Source organism: Mytilus galloprovincialis, chromosome 5 (genome assembly GCF_965363235.1).
Source record: "Mytilus galloprovincialis chromosome 5, xbMytGall1.hap1.1, whole genome shotgun sequence".
Classification (NCBI taxonomy): domain Eukaryota; kingdom Metazoa; phylum Mollusca; class Bivalvia; order Mytilida; family Mytilidae; genus Mytilus; species Mytilus galloprovincialis.
In genome coordinates, this window is record NC_134842.1 from 68,520,193 (window position 1) to 68,537,784 (window position 17,592).

Sequence of the window (17,592 nt, forward strand, 5' to 3'; positions counted from 1 at the left end):
TTCTTTAAAGTCCAGTGGCAAGTATTTTATGATATTTCAGGACGACATTGCGTGAAATGATAAGATGAAAATTAGTATTTCAATTTCATAGAAAAATATATATTTAATGATAATAAAAAAGACAGAGGATACTGAGAGATTTTTTAAAATATATTTCTGGATTAAAAATATAAGGACACTCGATAGTACCACACTTGATATTTGGTGGCCATGGTTTTGTGTTAATAGCCATCATAAGCTTCAGCAAATTATTTTTATTGATGTATCCCTTGCCCCACGCTTCTACACAGTAATTATAGAAGGACAATTACATTTGCATCAACATCAATACGCGAATACAACTATATATATTTCATGTTCTTGGTTCTCCGAACTCTAGGTAGGATTGCGCGAAATATCTATAGACCGTACTTGAACTCCAGATTTTTCCGACTTAAGTGTTATAGTATATCTCGATCGTGTACTGGAAATTTACGCTATGTTTAGCGTATTTCAGGAACATTGACTAACTACTAATCCATATGTTTAATCAGAAACGGAATTTCAGCAATTCGCTTTGAATTGAAGAACAAGAATGAAACCGTTGGTGTTTCCTAAATGATTTTAGTCCACATCATTAATAGAGTCGTCGAAGCTGAGATCATAGTTCCATATAAAACCCATTTCTGGCTTCTTTTCTTGTGAGATGCTATCCGATCTTACCTACATGTACAAAAAATTCAAACTAAGAATGTAGATAAGACATCAGGAGTTGGTTGACCGCATTCGTGAATTAATGTGTTGTTCAGTCACTCGTTGAATATTTTTCTCTATTTGAATTCTTCGATTAGTTATTCTATAATTATAACACGAATTGCGATAAAATCTGAAACGAGATTCAAAAATATAAATACAGCCACTGTAAAAAGACATATCGAATTGCTAGGGGAGGATTTATATATAATGTCCTTGCAAGGCTACCATACAAAATATGTTATCAACAGTTACAAATTCGACAATCATAACAATACGGTAAGTTCTATATTTCAACATCATTCAATCATCATAAACTAATAAGTTGATTCCTTTTGAACTATAAAAATTACTGATTTTCATATTAGTAAATATATATATGACATATTCAAACCTATTATGCGTACATTTAAATACAATTAAAGAACACATACTTTCCCATTGATAAACAGTCAAAAGCGAAAGTGCAATGTCCTAAATTGTAAGATAAAATGCTTAACACAAGCGTTTGGTACATTTAAGCAGGATAGGGGGCCAAATTGATTAATTTTAACTCAAAATCAATATTTACATTATTTACATTATGGATAATATGTGCAGATGCAAATATATTACAGAAAAAATACTATCAATTTCCTGTCGGAGGCCCTGCATGGTTTTTTTTTTTATTTACGTGACTATCACATCTATTTGGATAGCATATTGGGGTAAATTCAGTAAAAAATCTCCCATTGACTTTAATACTAATCTATGTATGGAATTAAATTTATACCTGATTTACCTTTAGAAATTGGAAACTTTCATATAAAATTCATGAAAGTACAAATGTAGCCCTATCTTTTGCACTAATAAAAACATAGGGTCATGCGGCATTTTTTGGGCATTCACATGGCCTTGTTTACAAACAATGTAGATTTGCACTGAATTCCTATACTGACCCCATTACTTTTCAACCCTGTAGTAAAAAAAATTAGTACATTCAGCATTTTTTTTTCAACTCTAGTTTTGATCCATCTGCCAAAAAATATTTATAACAAACATTATCTACCAATAAGAAGAGCATATGACTTCAGTGTTATACAGAAAGCTCTCCCCTAAATGGGCGGTCCCTGATGACGTATATTTATTTACTGAATTTACCCCTATTGGCATTGTCACAAAGTATAAGTTCCTTCACAATATACGTTCAAAAATGGAAAACAAACATTCTTGAATATTATTTCCATTGGTAAAAATATCACTTTATATAATCCTAACGGGATAAATGGTACATAATATTTGTTCCAACATGACATATAGTTTATAATAAAGTTTATATCGATTTTTTTGTTTATAAACTCATCAACGATGCAGTGTAAAGGATAATGTACAATAATATAGGGCTAGAAAATGAGAGAGGTGTTTTTTAAGTAATATTTTGACTACTTTTTATATATTTCAAGACTCCAATTTTCTGTATTCTTTAATTAGTGTTTTGGTCTATTCCTTTCTATTTGTTTTTGTCCATTTTTCTGAAGTTTTTCTCATTATTGTATATTCTGTAAACCCCATTACTACTTCCTTTCTGAATCCATTTTCCTCCAAATATTATAAATAATAAAATTTATTTTATACACCGTGTACATGTATTTAAAACCGGTGTAGAGATGTGAAAAATTTCGATGTTAAAACAGTGTTCATCACGAGAAAGTAATAATTTATTGTAACGAGGTTTATAGTACGCAACGTTTGGTGAGAACACGGCCAAAGTCTATTTCTAAACTTATAGGGGTAAATTCAGTAACAAAATCTCCCATTAACTTCAATGTAAACCTACATGTTCAATTAAATTTATAACTTTTTTACTTTTCAAATTAAAAGCTTTCATATTTCATTTATTAAAGTACAAATATAGCCCCATATTTTGCAACTATCAAAACATAGGGTCATGCGGCATTTTCGGGCCTTCCACATGGCTTTGTTTACAAACATTGTAGTTTCGCACTTAATTCCTACAATGACCCCATCACTTTTCAATCCTGTTTAAAAAAAATTAAATGCATTTAACATTCTTTTATTTTATTTTTTTTAACCTCAGATTTGATCTATCTAATCATCCCTGATGACGTATATTTATTTACTGAATTTACCCCCAATTAGAATATAGCAAGGTGCTCTTGACTAATGAATTTGTAGGATTCGATGTCTCTTAATTGTGAAGATAATGAAACAGCATGTTCGTAGTAGGAAATCAGTATTTGGATCTATTTACAGTGCAAAACAAAGAGGGTATATAAATGAGTAACAATTGCACTGAATGACAATTATCAGATTATAAGAATTGATCACAGTGATTGAAACTGATTAAAACTGAATTGTGAAACAAACAAAAACTGTTAAAAATTGAAATAAGTTGAAGTTTACTGATGTAGTCAACTTTGTACCTTAAATGCTATTATGAAAATGTCGATAATTTCAAATTACTAAAAAGAGAGATATACAATTTCAAATCAATGCAAACAAAAAGAGAAAAGTTTTAAAATAAATAAAAAAAAGTAGTCTTAATCTTTAGCTTTCCAAAACTCTGATTTCTGAAACAGCGGTTAGGAAGAATAATTTTGTAATTTCCAATATCCAGATAAAATGAAGAATGAAAACAGGAATTAGATTTTAAGTCTTACGTTTTTTTTAAATGTTAAAGACATTTTATTAGAACATTTCCCTGACATAATCATGATAATGAAATAGTATTTGATTTGAAAACCCAAACCTAAATATTGACTGTGAAATAAAATTAGTGGCAACTCAAATGTATTTTTTGATTTCAACTGTAAATAATAATAAAATACAGATAATCCCTCACTAAAATACTATGTGATTTACATTCACACGCACAATCAGAAAACATATACAAGTCCTACCTTTTCTTTGAACTGTGTTATGTCACCTAATGTATATAACGCGTTTTTCAAGCATTTCTCAAATTATACAAAAAATCCTACATCACTTAAACTCACCCATAAATGAAATGCTGACAAATGGAGTCATACATCGATTATAAACATTTACAATGAAACTAATTATTGAACACACCCGATCAAGCGATCATTTGAGGTTGATCCTTGTGCACTTTACACTGTTCTAAGTTTATTATAAAAGATAATCATTTTAATAATCCTTTACTTTATGATAAGTCCTCAAACTTAATTGTATAGAAATAATGTTTCTCTTAAATATATATTTTTACCTAATCTTAAGAAACAAAACGTTACGAAAATTTTACTTATTGAATAAAATAACAAATTCAAGTAGGTTCGTTTTAACGATTTTTTTTTATATATCGTGAAACGGCACTTGATGTCACAATCGCAAACTAGAAAAAGACAAACCGTTTGAGTCAATATCCCTAATGAGCCGCCAAGTAAGGTCCTCAAATGCAATATGCGTAGAAAACATCTATATGCAGTGAAGTTGGACACAATGTCGTTTTAACAAGTGACTGAGCTTAATCTTTCGGGCTTATTTGAATGCAGTTGACAATCGAATAAAGTTGTAAATCTTTGGAGTTTGCAAAATACTGAATTTCGAGAGAACGTTTGGTGTGAAAAATATATCTGAAACAATAGTGTAACATCACAACATAAAAAGATCACACTTTTATATCAACTGAAGGGGTTAACTTAATCAAAAGAATCATTAACACAGGTGAACATACACTGAATGAATCAAATTGATCTACAAAATGTATGACACAATGTAAATACAAAATCAATAAATAAGGGGTTATATGTTATCACTGTACTAGTATACATATTTTTAAGGGGCCAGCTGAAGGACACCCACGGGTGCGGGAGTTTCTCGCTACATCGAAGACCCATTGGTTGCCTTCGGCTGTTGTCTGCTCTATGGTCGGGTTGTTGTCGCTTTGACACATTCTCAATTTCCTTTTCAATTTTAAACATAAAATTGAACAAAATGCCCTCAAATAGAATTAATCTATGGAGTTTGAAAAAAAATACTGATATGCGAGAGAATTGTGTGAAATTAGTCCTATTTGTTACCTTGAGCAGCTGCATCACACAGAGCTTTTTATGGTTTGGGGAAAACGCAACTAACTTCCTACCTTGTAAATTTAACGACTTTGTGTGTGAAAATGTCTCAGCTTCGAAACGAGCAATAAATCCCTATATGGAAAGCGGTAGTACTTTTTTCTTTCATAAGCCAACACTTACATTTTCTAAAATTAACACTCGTTAAAATAATATCCTGGACAAGACAGCTATGTGTGATATAGTACTTCTAAAGATAACTGTAGCACGCATATTTGATACTATATCTGCCCTTGAATTTTTACTAGATATCATTTTTGTTTGCTTTGGAGATTCCGTATATCGTAAGAATATCGGAATTCCAATAGAGACTAACTGTGCACCACTTATTGCGGACCTGTTTTTGTGTTGCTATGTGTTACAATTTATGACTAAAATCAGCTAAGACCCATCGAAACAACATCTGATAGAAAAATGTAATAATACTTTTAGATATTTGGATGATACATTGGCTCTCAATAATGACGACTTCAGTATGTATACTAAAAGAAATTTATACTGTTGAACTTACTTTAAACACTTTGTTTCTCTGTCCTATATTTTCCCCCATTTATTTGCATTTTACATATGTTTTAGACCAGTCATGTAATGTTGTAATTTTAATATTATAATTAACATTGTCATTAAAGCAGGAGGTTTGGCATGCCACAAAACCAGGTTCAACCCATCATTTTTATCTTAAAATGCCCTGTACCAATTCAGGGAAATGGTCATTGTTATATTATAGTTCGTTTTTTCTTAGTGTGTTACATTTTTATGTTGTGTTTCTGTTGTGTCGTAGTTCTTATATATTTGATGTGTTTCCCTCAGGTCAAGTTTATAACGCTGATTTGTTTTTTTCTCTATCGATTGATGAATTTCGAACAGCAGTATACTACTGTTGCCTTTCTTTATAATTCTGTTTTGGACATTGAAGTCAATAAATATAATGACCATCTTGTTTATGGCATTCATGTCCACCGTAATTGTACATCAAATTTATGAAAATCTAGTAACTTTCACCTAAACTTGTAAATTTATTGTATTTTTCAGGTACTAGTATTACTACAATGGCGTCAAATGCACAATGTTCACCTTGTTCTGCAGAAGGAAAGTCGATAGTTCCGTTTCGATTTTGTTCTGAATGTGAGGAAATGCTATGCAAAGAGTGTGTAGTATATCATATGAAGTTTAAAGCTACAAAGTCTCACCATTTGATAGAGGCAAGTTTAATTAAAACAACAATACCGTCTACAAATAAATACTGCACTATACATAAAGATGGATTTCTGAATTTCTACTGCGTGAATCATGACAAAGTATGCTGTAGGGCATGTATTCCGGCCAACCATCAGTCCTGTAAAGATGTCATTCCGTTAAATGTTGCTTCCAAATCTATCAAAGCTTCTCATTTGTTGGCTGATATGAGAAGTGTTTGGAATAATATGAATGAGACTTTATGTTGTTTTGATAAAGATCAAGAAAACAATATTATTGATTTAGAGAAAATGGAAAACTATATTTTGCAACGACTTGCTATTATCAAGATTGATTTCCTTAAAAAAATTGAAAAATTAGAACAAAACTTCAAAACAGACCTTGCAGTCGTTAAAAGTAAGTATTTGGACAAATCAATAAAAACGAAATCTTCTTTGTCCAATTTGACCATTGTCGTGCAGAAAAAAAATCAAGCGTTGAAATTTTTAAAGGAAAATGGACCCAACACTCAATTATTTCTTGAATTAAAAGACCAGGTTGAGGAATACCCAGAACTGTCAAAACGAGTGCAAGAAATGATATCATCATCCCAAAGAACCATACTGAAACTGAAAGAGCCAGCAAATATGGAAATTCCTTCCATTGGGTCATTAATAGAGTTAAAAGAACCGTGCAACGTCCGCTTTACTCCAGTACACCTTTCTATATTTAGTAAAGAAAACGAAATACAGTTACTTCCAGGTGCTGCGCATCAAATAACAAGTTGTGTTGCTACTATGGATAATAAAATGCTTTTATGTGACTTTGAGTATGGCGTTAACAAAATATATGTCTATACTGACTGCAAAGGTTACGCAAATAAAATATGTCTTGAAGATCAGCCCTATGCTATTTCGATATTTCCCGGCACAAACGAGGCAGTTGTAACATTACCTAACCTGACTTATCTGCAACTCATTAACATATGGAAAATGGAAAAAAGTGGGAGAGTTAATGTAAACAAAGGATGCTACGCCGTTACGACTTTCGAAGATACGATAATTGTAGGTAAACATGATGAAATTCAATTCTTAAAAAAAGACAGTACCACAATACACACATTCACGCTATGTGATATAGGACTTATTAACTCGGTGTACTATTTTCCTAAAGAACATGACATTGTTTGTAGAAGTAAACATGTCCTTCGCCGAATCAAATTAGATTTCAATAAGGGTCGCAGTTCTGAGGTTCACGAATCATTACAACTTGCAAAATTGAAAGACAAGGTACCAAAATTATCTACTGGTGAAAAACAGTGTGAAATAGACAGCACGTATTACATCGGAAGTGAAGTTCTTTCTCAATATGATATTGCTGGAGAGGGAGGCTTAGCGGTTGATGAAGACGAACGTGTGTATGTCTGTAACAAATCTTCAAACAAGATACACCGCCTGGCTAAAGAAAGCCGTAGTGAAGTTATATTTTCTCGTGGCGTTTGTCTTCAAAATCCATACTCGATATGCTTTAGTCATGATTTTACCAAATTTGTTATATCCGATACGCTTGGATTCATTCAAGTTTTTAATATAACACGATATTGATAACAAGCTTGATCTATTGTAATTTCCAGGTTAAAAAAACCCTGGATTTGATATTGATCAGCAGTTAATTAAAGTATTTAATCTTTGTTTGGAAAATAAAGATATTAAATATTCTAAGAAAAGTGTGCTTTTCAGTAGTGTTGAACGTTTTAACTCTATATGAACTACGTAAAAACCGCTGACATCGAAAGGGTCACAAAATAAAAAACATTCAGTGTTAATTGGATAATAAATTATAAAAATGTAAAACACTTCATCAATGATCAACCCCGTTTGTATTCCAATGACCGTTGACGCTACTCTTAATCTGTTGACATACTCAAGTTGCTGAATCTTGTTTCCGGTAACATCAGTTTCAAAATATTGTCGGTAGGTTGGATTTTTTTTTTCCTTTTTGTTTTGATATCGTAAAAGAAATCCAGAAAATTATCATGATTTTTCAAAGTCTGAATCCGTAATTAGTTTCAAATACCGGAAGCGTATTAGACACAGATGGTTACGTGATCCGAATTTGAATATTTTTGCAAGTAATTACGTTTTTTGTTGATTTTTTTTTTCATAGACAAATTTAGGAAGTACAAAACACTATATTTATAGGTCATACAAGTGTAACAAATATTTCCAACTATAACACGTTAAAAATAAAAAAGGGAAAATAAATAATTCCCATTTTGGCCCGGTTTTGATATTAACTTTTTACATGAAGAATATGTACATTAATTTGTACAATAAGGACATTAAATACAAAAATAATCATAAATTCGTTAGATTCTTCTCATTTTATTTGGAAGAGAGTTTTGATACTCAAAGATAGTTACTTCAATTTGTATAAAACAGATTTTTTTCCACCTTAAATCGTATGTTTACTTCTATAACAGTCTAATCTAAAGAGTATTGACACTCTTTGTTGTATGGTGTTCTTTTATTTCTTGACTTCAAGAGCACGGCCTAGTACTATAAGTACCATGTATAATACCACAAAGTACTACTACTCTAGTTATAGCTCTTTTTACTAAAGAGTATCAATACTGCTCACATTTTTCAAAAATAGCAATACTCGAAAAAGCGTTACCTACCTCCAAAGTTAGAAAACTCCTGTGATTATTTTTCTAGAACCATTTTTTAGCATCTAGACTAGAGTTTTTTTTTTGACAGAGTATCGATACTCTTTGTAACTGTTTTCTAATTTAAGAGATTCGAAATTCTTCAAAACAGGTTTCTACAATGAGCATAATTAGAGTATTGATACTTTTGGAAATAGATTTCTAACTTGAGAGAATCAATATGCTTTTAAAAGATTTTCTACCTTGAGAGTATCGATACTCTTTTAAACAGTTATCCACCTCGAGAGTATCGATACTCTTTGAAATAGGTTTTATACCATGAATATATTGAGAGTATCGTTTTATACCATGAATATATTGAGAGTATCGATACTCTTTGAAATAGGTTTTATACCATAAGTATATTGAGAGTATCGATACTCTTTGAAAAATGGTATTTACCTCGAGAGTATCGATACTCTTTTAAACAGCTTTCTACTTTGGATATCCATACACTTTTAAAAGGTTTCTACCATGAGCATATTCAGAGTATCGATACTCTTTTAACACATAGTATGATTAGAGTATCGATACTCTTTTAACACGTGTTCCTACTTTGAGTATGATGAGAGTATCGATACTCTTTTTAAACATGTTTCTACCTTGGGTATTATGAGAGTATCGATATTATTTTATCTATTTTACGTTTTAAAAAAAACCATGGAAAGATTTTGAAAAAAAATAAGGACTAATATAAGACTATCCGAGATATTTATTGCTGCCTTCGGTCCATAGATACGAATGGAGTACACTAAAAAGTCGCAAAAGTTGAACTTTGAACATTAAATCTTTTAAAGCATGACAGCGTATAGCATCATGATGGATTGAGTAAAGTTCCCGAGAAAAAATGCAACCAAAATGTAACGGCGTGAGACGGACAGCAACACATTCAAATGTATTGCTTCTTTCTATGTGGTAAAAACAAGAATATAAATGAAGTTCATAATTTTTATATACTAAGTAACATGAACCCCATCAAAAACAGGAGGTATCTCAGGTGCTCCGGAAGGATAAGCAGATTTATTCCACATGTGGCACCTGTCGTGTTGCTCCGGTTAAAAGGGTCTCAATGACTATCAAAACAATAGAATATATATTATTATGTAACATTGACTGGAGAGAGTTCTATTTCGATTCTTTGAACATCATTCAAAAAGAGTCGAGCATTGATGCGTGTAAAAGTACTACCTTATTAATTGAGAATAATACAACTTTAGACAAGATCGCTATTTTAGTGTCTTGGATTTTCAACTTTTTTAATAGAGTCCCCGTTTAGTGATCATCATCTCCAATAAGGAATAATTTAATTTTGGGTGTAAAGCGTCATCTGATTGGCTGACGTTATTTTGTTATGAACTCATAAACATAATTTAGTCATGTGCCCGTGACGTCATCAACGTTTTTTCATGGTTTTCTACGGTTTAAAATGGAAATTATAAGAAATAACGCGCGTTATTCAGTATGCACCACATTTTTTATGTCTCAAATATATTGTAACTAGATCAACTATGCCACACGCTTCAATATTTAACCTTTATTCTGTATGATTCCACGTTTTATGCATGCAAAATATTAGGAAAAAAACAAATAAATTCATTGTTGTATATAAGTACATATTTTATTGCTTGATCATTATGAACGCTATTTTGAAATAAAGATTAAATATTATATCTTGTATTTTGTGTGTAAACATTACAATGTATAAACTTTTAATCATGTTTGCTTTGATATTAATAAGTTAATCTGATAGAATTAGTACTGTATAATTTAACGGAGACCTATCAAATAACATGATAAAAACAAAAACAAACCTAACGAAGAGAAGAGAAATAAAATATTATACATCATTATACAATATTGTATCTGTTTGACAACTGCACGTTAGAAATAATTGCCGATAGTAATCGTCGATCTCTGCCGTCAATCCAAGTACGATTGATGCCAGATTTTGATATTCTACTTTTAAGATGTGTTTTCAATAATATTTTCTGCAATGTTTTATGAATAAAAAAAAGTTTCACATTACATATGTTCGAAGATGGATAATAAAGTTCCTCAAGACTGATTTCCATATCTGGATTAAAAGGTCCACCAATACTGATTCCTTTAGATCGTGTGTACGTGCCCTCACCCTCAATTATTGACAATAATCTGAAAAAATTAAATGTTATTTTTTGGACAAAATGTTATCAAAATATTTGCAGATGTTGCGTCCTGCAATGACTTGCATTGTATAATACTGTCTGAGAAACTGAAAACTGCTTCACAGTAAAACTGTCTTAAATTGAATCTTTATCTGTATATATCAATTTGAATAAAAAATAATAGAACGGTGCAAAATTACAATGCCTTCAGGAACATGAAATTTAAACCCGATCATATACCCGATATACATGCAACTTTTTTACCATCACAACCACTCTTTCAGAGGTCTGTTGAAAGGTAAACTTTCTGGTCTATCTACTATAGTTTTCTAGAGTTGCTTTAAATTTTCCGAACTATACATGTCGTGCTTACTCATATAGCATATACCTATTGTATATTTTTTAAAGATTTTCTCGCCCTCAGTATGCACGTAATAATTGCCACTGGACATTAAGAATGCCTCACTATACATACAGATTTACGTGTTATTCTGATGGAAACTGTGTCAATTACAATCCACAAATAAACTTAGTGTATGTCAACATCTGTTACAAATTAATATTTACCTTTGAAGCCTCCCACAATAACTTCATCAAGATGTTCAACGTCAGATTGGAATCATGTTTATACTGATAAATAACAGTGAAAACAAATTTTTGATGTGTGCCATGGTTAATGGCACCAGTTACGTGTGTTTTCATTGGAATGGTTGAAGCAAGGTCCTGCAAAATAAAAACATGTTTACATGCTTTTCTATCTGACCTAAGACAATTCAAATTCAGCTCAAATATAAAAATACAATACATGATTGTTTTCCTTCAATCATTTTTTACCATGACGAGTTTTAAAAAAATATCTTTGTTGAAAAATCATCATAAAATAACATACAATTTTGTCTTATTTTGATATCCTGTCCTTTAATGTCGTGATTTTATAATATATACTACAATAACTATGAGTATATAAGGCAGCAACCATTTGATTTTCTGGGGGGGGGGGGGGGCTATGGTTTTTTTTGGAAAAAAAAGTTTGTTTCCAGTTTTTGGAGAAAAAAATAATTTGTTTTTGATTCTGAGAAAAAAAAATTGTTTGTTTCACCCTCAGCTGCCACTATACATGTATGTAATGATAAAATTGAAAGGAAAAAATTGTTTTCGACTTGTCGCGAAAAAAATAGATTGTTCTATATATGTTAAATATGTCCAGAAAAAAAATATAGCCCCCCCCCCCCCTAGAAAATCAAATGGTTGCTGCCTAAATAACACATTCAGATGATCTTTTGTTTTGTTAAAATTACTACAACTTATAATAATACAAAAAAATTCCAACCCTTGCATTATTACTAGTATAAAAAGTCCATGGTTACAGAACTGACTAGTAATTTACGTCCCCAGACTAATTATAAATAATAATTTTCCTAGGAATTCAAGTTCATCGTATTCCTAGATAAAAACGTCCATGTCCTTTTTTTATCATAAAAATATTTATGAATCAAATCATTTACATATGAACAATGGAACTTCAAATGTTCTATAATTATTTAAGAGATGTGCATTTTGATTAATTCATATTCCCAGTCCAATTTTCCTAGAAAATCATGTCCATGTCATTAGGAATATAGTCCCTAGTGTAAACAGTGTATAACTTGCATGTTTTATTTGATACACTTTCCCAATGAAGTTCTTGCTATTACATGCATGAAATATTAAGTAGGGGTATGTTATTACATGTCAAACAAATTTTGGTGCTGAATCTTTATGTTAAGTAGTGAATTGGTCCAGTTCTAAAAGGTCAAATTTTATCACGTATGAAGCTGTCAAACTGAATTTTACACCCCCTTAACACAGAATTGTCAATATTTTGAGTTAGAGCTGGTAGAAGTTTCTATAATTTTGATATTATTTGTCTCACTGGTAGTACACTACACTGTAAAAATCTTTTTGAGAAAGAGCAGGTGCGATTTTTTTAATTTGAATTTATTGTCTAAAAGAAATGCACTACGAAATAACTGTGTTCTCGGGCCATTATTATTCCTAGGTAAAAATGTCCATGCCCTTTATTTTAAAAGGGTTTGAAAAGTGTTGTGTTTTATCATTGTTTAAGAGTTTTGCATCAATTTTTATTGCCTCATCCTTGTAAAAAGATTTGTCTGAAATAAATGTGTTTTTTTTTATATAAAATGCACACTGTTTAAAAATATTACAGAAACAATTAACCACTAAAAACGTTTCTATATTTATATAGACATATATTGTCTCTAAGCTAGAAATGTTTGTACTTTCGTCTTTTGGAAAAATTGTACGGAGACAAACTACACAATTAAAGACTTATTCTCGGAAGATCTTTTGCATATAAAAGCTTATTCCATCGTAAAAAAGAACACATGATTAAAATTATAAGAATTTTGTCAAAAACATGGACAGTTGAGAATAAAGATATATACAACATGTATAAGTACATGATTATTCATAAATTTTGTTCGTGTCATTTATTTCTCAAAAACATACGTGTACTTATAATGACTGCATGGGCTGCTTTTTAGAATATAATTATGAAAATGAATTAATCTCAATCAAAATGTATCATAAACAAAACTTACTGATCTGATTTTAAAATGACTATAAAACTTCCTCCAAATGGCGTAAAAAGATGTAAAATTATTGAAATCCATTATCTGTTCGTTTCTATATGCTATATAGATTTCTGTCTTCCGCATTCCAAAAGGCAACCAGACTTCCTGTTGATGAGGTGGCCTTTCTCCACGTTGAGCAATGTATTCTTCCCAACCAATGGATAGCTGCTTGCTTTTGTTCACTGAAAGACTGGCCCGCTTTCGAGTTTCTTGTTAGGCTACTATTCTGCCATTTTGTCCTGTATCTGTAAAAGCTACTCTATGTTATACCATGTCCTTGTAACCATGCTTGTTGACAAACCACATTTATACGAAAAGTAAACCTTTGATTACATGTACTTTCAGATGATGGTTGAAAGTCTTCAAATTTTCCAGAAAACCACTGCTCCCTTTCTTCCGTGTCTAGAGTTCAATATAATGTTCTCAATTTCTTTATAACTTTTTTTTCATAGAATTTTTTAGAAGTACATTTTCTTTCGCATCCACACTTTTTCGTAGCTTTCTTTAATGCCAAAGAACCTACTTTTTTCATTATCATAGTCGTTGTGTTGGTTTTATCTGAAATGGTAAAATGAACCTTTGTTTATAGTTTTTTTTTTTAAAGAACTCATACTAGAAACCATTATTATTTTGAAAATTGATTTGACTTTTGTATAACATTAGTTGCGAATGAAATACTTTTAGTGATCTATAACCGGCAATAATAAATTGAAATATTACACATGTTTGTTCTTTTTTTTATATGATGCTTACATGTGTTTGAAGAATATACAGCCGTTAAATATAAAAAGGAAGAGGTGGTATGATTGTCAATGAGACAACTCTCCACAAGAGACCAAATGACACAGAAATTAAACTTTCAATAATTTTATGTCTACAACATCTTTTTACGCCATTTGGAGGAAGTTTTATAGTCATTTTAAAATCAGATCAGTAAGTTTTGTTTATGATACATTTTGATTGAGATTAATTCATTTTCATAATTATATTCTAAAAAGCAGCCCATGCAGTCATTATAAGTACACGTATGTTTTTGAGAAATAAATGACACGAACAAAATTTATGAATAATCATGTACTTATACATGTTGTATATATCTTTATTCTCAACTGTCCATGTTTTTGACAAAATTCTTATAATTTTAATCATGTGTTCTTTTTTACGATGGAATAAGCTTTTATATGCAAAAGATCTTCCGAGAATAAGTCTTTAATTGTGTAGTTTGTCTCCGTACAATTTTTCCAAAAGACGAAAGTACAAACATTTCTAGCTTAGAGACAATATATGTCTATATAAATATAGAAACGTTTTTAGTGGTTAATTGTTTCTGTAATATTTTTAAACAGTGTGCATTTTATATAAAAAAAAAACACATTTATTTCAGACAAATCTTTTTACAAGGATGAGGCAATAAAAATTGATGCAAAACTCTTAAACAATGATAAAACACAACACTTTTCAAACCCTTTTAAAATAAAGGGCATGGACATTTTTACCTAGGAATAATAATGGCCCGAGAACACAGTTATTTCGTAGTGCATTTCTTTTAGACAATAAATTCAAATTAAAAAAATCGCACCTGCTCTTTCTCAAAAAGATTTTTACAGTGTAGTGTACTACCAGTGAGACAAATAATATCAAAATTATAGAAACTTCTACCAGCTCTAACTCAAAATATTGACAATTCTGTGTTAAGGGGGTGTAAAATTCAGTTTGACAGCTTCATACGTGATAAAATTTGACCTTTTAGAACTGGACCAATTCACTACTTAACATAAAGATTCAGCACCAAAATTTGTTTGACATGTAATAACATACCCCTACTTAATATTTCATGCATGTAATAGCAAGAACTTCATTGGGAAAGTGTATCAAATAAAACATGCAAGTTATACACTGTTTACACTAGGGACTATATTCCTAATGACATGGACATGATTTTCTAGGAAAATTGGACTGGGAATATGAATTTTATTAAAAATCAAAATGCACATCTCTTAAATAATTATAGAACATTTGAAGTTCCATTGTTCATATGTAAATGATTTGATTCATAAATATTTTTATGATAAAAAAAGGACATGGACGTTTTTATCTAGGAATACGATGAACTTGAATTCCTAGGAAAATTATTATTTATAATTAGTCTGGGGACGTAAATTACTAGTCAGTTCTGTAACCATGGACTTTTTATACTAGTAATAATGCAAGGGTTGGAATTTTTTTGTATTATTATAAGTTGTAGTAATTTTAACAAAACAAAAGATCATCTGAATGTGTTATTTAGGCAGCAACCATTTGATTTTCTAGGGGGGGGGGGGGCTATATTTTTTTTTCTGGACATATTTAACATATATAGAACAATCTATTTTTTTCGCGACAAGTCGAAAACAATTTTTTCCTTTCAATTTTATCATTACATACATGTATAGTGGCAGCTGAGGGTGAAACAAACAATTTTTTTTTCTCAGAATCAAAAACAAATTATTTTTTTCTCCAAAAACTGGAAACAAACTTTTTTTTCCAAAAAAAACCATAGCCCCCCCCCCCCCCCCAGAAAATCAAATGGTTGCTGCCTTATATACTCATAGTTATTGTAGTATATATTATAAAATCACGACATTAAAGGACAGGATATCAAAATAAGACAAAATTGTATGTTATTTTATGATGATTTTTCAACAAAGATATTTTTTTAAAACTCGTCATGGTAAAAAATGATTGAAGGAAAACAATCATGTATTGTATTTTTATATTTGAGCTGAATTTGAATTGTCTTAGGTCAGATAGAAAAGCATGTAAACATGTTTTTATTTTGCAGGACCTTGCTTCAACCATTCCAATGAAAACACACGTAACTGGTGCCATTAACCATGGCACACATCAAAAATTTGTTTTCACTGTTATTTATCAGTATAAACATGATTCCAATCTGACGTTGAACATCTTGATGAAGTTATTGTGGGAGGCTTCAAAGGTAAATATTAATTTGTAACAGATGTTGACATACACTAAGTTTATTTGTGGATTGTAATTGACACAGTTTCCATCAGAATAACACGTAAATCTGTATGTATAGTGAGGCATTCTTAATGTCCAGTGGCAATTATTACGTGCATACTGAGGGCGAGAAAATCTTTAAAAAATATACAATAGGTATATGCTATATGAGTAAGCACGACATGTATAGTTCGGAAAATTTAAAGCAACTCTAGAAAACTATAGTAGATAGACCAGAAAGTTTACCTTTCAACAGACCTCTGAAAGAGTGGTTGTGATGGTAAAAAAGTTGCATGTATATCGGGTATATGATCGGGTTTAAATTTCATGTTCCTGAAGGCATTGTAATTTTGCACCGTTCTATTATTTTTTATTCAAATTGATATATACAGATAAAGATTCAATTTAAGACAGTTTTACTGTGAAGCAGTTTTCAGTTTCTCAGACAGTATTATACAATGCAAGTCATTGCAGGACGCAACATCTGCAAATATTTTGATAACATTTTGTCCAAAAAATAACATTTAATTTTTTCAGATTATTGTCAATAATTGAGGGTGAGGGCACGTACACACGATCTAAAGGAATCAGTATTGGTGGACCTTTTAATCCAGATATGGAAATCAGTCTTGAGGAACTTTATTATCCATCTTCGAACATATGTAATGTGAAACTTTTTTTTATTCATAAAACATTGCAGAAAATATTATTGAAAACACATCTTAAAAGTAGAATATCAAAATCTGGCATCAATCGTACTTGGATTGACGGCAGAGATCGACGATTACTATCGGCAATTATTTCTAACGTGCAGTTGTCAAACAGATACAATATTGTATAATGATGTATAATATTTTATTTCTCTTCTCTTCGTTAGGTTTGTTTTTGTTTTTATCATGTTATTTGATAGGTCTCCGTTAAATTATACAGTACTAATTCTATCAGATTAACTTATTAATATCAAAGCAAACATGATTAAAAGTTTATACATTGTAATGTTTACACACAAAATACAAGATATAATATTTAATCTTTATTTCAAAATAGCGTTCATAATGATCAAGCAATAAAATATGTACTTATATACAACAATGAATTTATTTGTTTTTTTC

At 30.6% G+C, this 17,592-nt stretch overlaps 3 long non-coding RNA genes across 3 annotated transcripts; 2 read left to right on the top strand and 1 right to left on the bottom strand.

Moving 5' to 3' along the window:
* The first annotated feature begins 967 nt into the window (after nucleotides 1–967).
* On the top strand, nucleotides 968–7,725 carry LOC143076303 (uncharacterized). Its single transcript, XR_012978605.1, has 2 exons — nucleotides 968–1,011; nucleotides 5,853–7,725. It is a non-coding gene; the product is annotated as an uncharacterized LOC143076303 (long non-coding RNA).
* Nucleotides 7,726–10,735: 3,010 nt separating this feature from the next.
* On the bottom strand, nucleotides 10,736–13,500 carry LOC143074684 (uncharacterized). Its single transcript, XR_012978003.1, has 3 exons — nucleotides 13,448–13,500; nucleotides 11,415–11,570; nucleotides 10,736–10,854 (listed from the first exon to the last, which is right to left on the bottom strand). It is a non-coding gene; the product is annotated as an uncharacterized LOC143074684 (long non-coding RNA).
* Nucleotides 13,501–14,337: 837 nt separating this feature from the next.
* Nucleotides 14,338–17,402, top strand: LOC143074685 (uncharacterized). The gene is made up of 3 exons (XR_012978005.1): nucleotides 14,338–14,413; nucleotides 16,302–16,457; nucleotides 17,018–17,402. It is a non-coding gene; the product is annotated as an uncharacterized LOC143074685 (long non-coding RNA).
* The last annotated feature ends 190 nt before the right edge of the window (nucleotides 17,403–17,592 follow it).